The sequence below is a fragment of the Parus major genome, chromosome 27 (genome assembly GCF_001522545.3).
Source record: "Parus major isolate Abel chromosome 27, Parus_major1.1, whole genome shotgun sequence".
NCBI classification, from domain to species: domain Eukaryota; kingdom Metazoa; phylum Chordata; class Aves; order Passeriformes; family Paridae; genus Parus; species Parus major.
Window position 1 is genome coordinate 1,779,160 of NC_031796.1, and position 1,277 is coordinate 1,780,436.

Genomic DNA, 1,277 nt, shown 5'->3' on the forward strand with positions numbered 1-1,277 from the left:
CACTGGTCTGTTTTCTGCTTCCCCAGTGAGGGGGCTCGGGGCCAGCCCCTCATCCCAGAGCTGCTGGGGACAGCTGGGAGCTCAGGCATTTCTGTCCAGCTTCCTGTCACCTCTGTGGCCAGAGGCACGCTGTGGGCAGGGCTGCTTTGCAGAGCAAGGCCAGTGTGACCCTGCCTGGCTGCGCTGTCTCTGTGCTTATCGAGCCCCAGCGATATCCTGAGCCGAGGCTGGGCCAGGGCCGTTTATCCTGCCCACCCTGATAGACCCCGTAACTGGATGGAACGAGGAGTTGTGCAGGGGGAAAAGTTCCTTGTTAAAGCCTGTGCTGCGGGTACCTTCCATGGGGAGTGAGGCAACACGAGCTGCCTGCCCGGGCTGTGCCCTGCTGCTCTCCCCAGCCCCAGGGACCCCTGCTCTCCCCGCAGGGCCGTGTTTACTCAGGCCCTTCCTGCCGGACAGGGTATTTCCACATGTGTGGGAGCAGCGGAAGGGAGGGTTCTGCAGGGTTTTGGCGATTGTGTTGCTCATGTTGGTGTGTTTCCCATCTCCTGGTCTCTCCAGGAGGGCGAGAAGCCGCTGAACTGCGGCTCCTCCTCTTGGACAAGGAACCGGCTTCCCGCAGGTGCGGGGGATGCTTCAGCAGCTGTAGGTACGAGAGGGCCGGGGAAATGTTCTCTCTTTCACCATTCTCCCGTGCAATCACAACATTTCCAGCCGTTTCCACGGCTCTGGGGTCACAGGCACAGCCCTGGTGCTGGCAGGAGACCCCAGCCTCCCATGGGCTGTACTGGGGGTGCTCGGGGAGCCCCGCAACCGGGTTCTGGCCTGGAAGTGTCTACGAATTCGTGCTGCGGCTTGACAGAGACCCGGGCAGCCCGAGCCCGCCCGGTTCCCCGGGGCGGGGCTGCTCCCGGTGCTGCCCGGGCACTGCCCGGCCCCGGGGCACCGGCGCTGCCCGGTCTCGCAGCGCCCCCGGCCGGCCCGAGCGGGTCCCGGTCAGTCCCGAGAGCCCCCGGGCTGATGGATGGGCGGAGCACCGCGGCCCGGTTGCCCCGGTGGTGCGGAACTGTGACGGGAGGAAAACGCAAGACTGGAAATATCCCAGAGCCCCGGGGGTCCCGCTGCCCCGGGCAGGAGCTCCACACCCGGTCCCTGCTCGGGCACCCGGAGCCGGCGGGGAAGGAGCCGCAGCGGCCCCGGGGCTCAGGGAGCGCCTGTCCCCAGCCAGCCCCGGCTGTCCCCAGCCGGCCCGGGACATCCCTGCTCCGGGGGTCGAG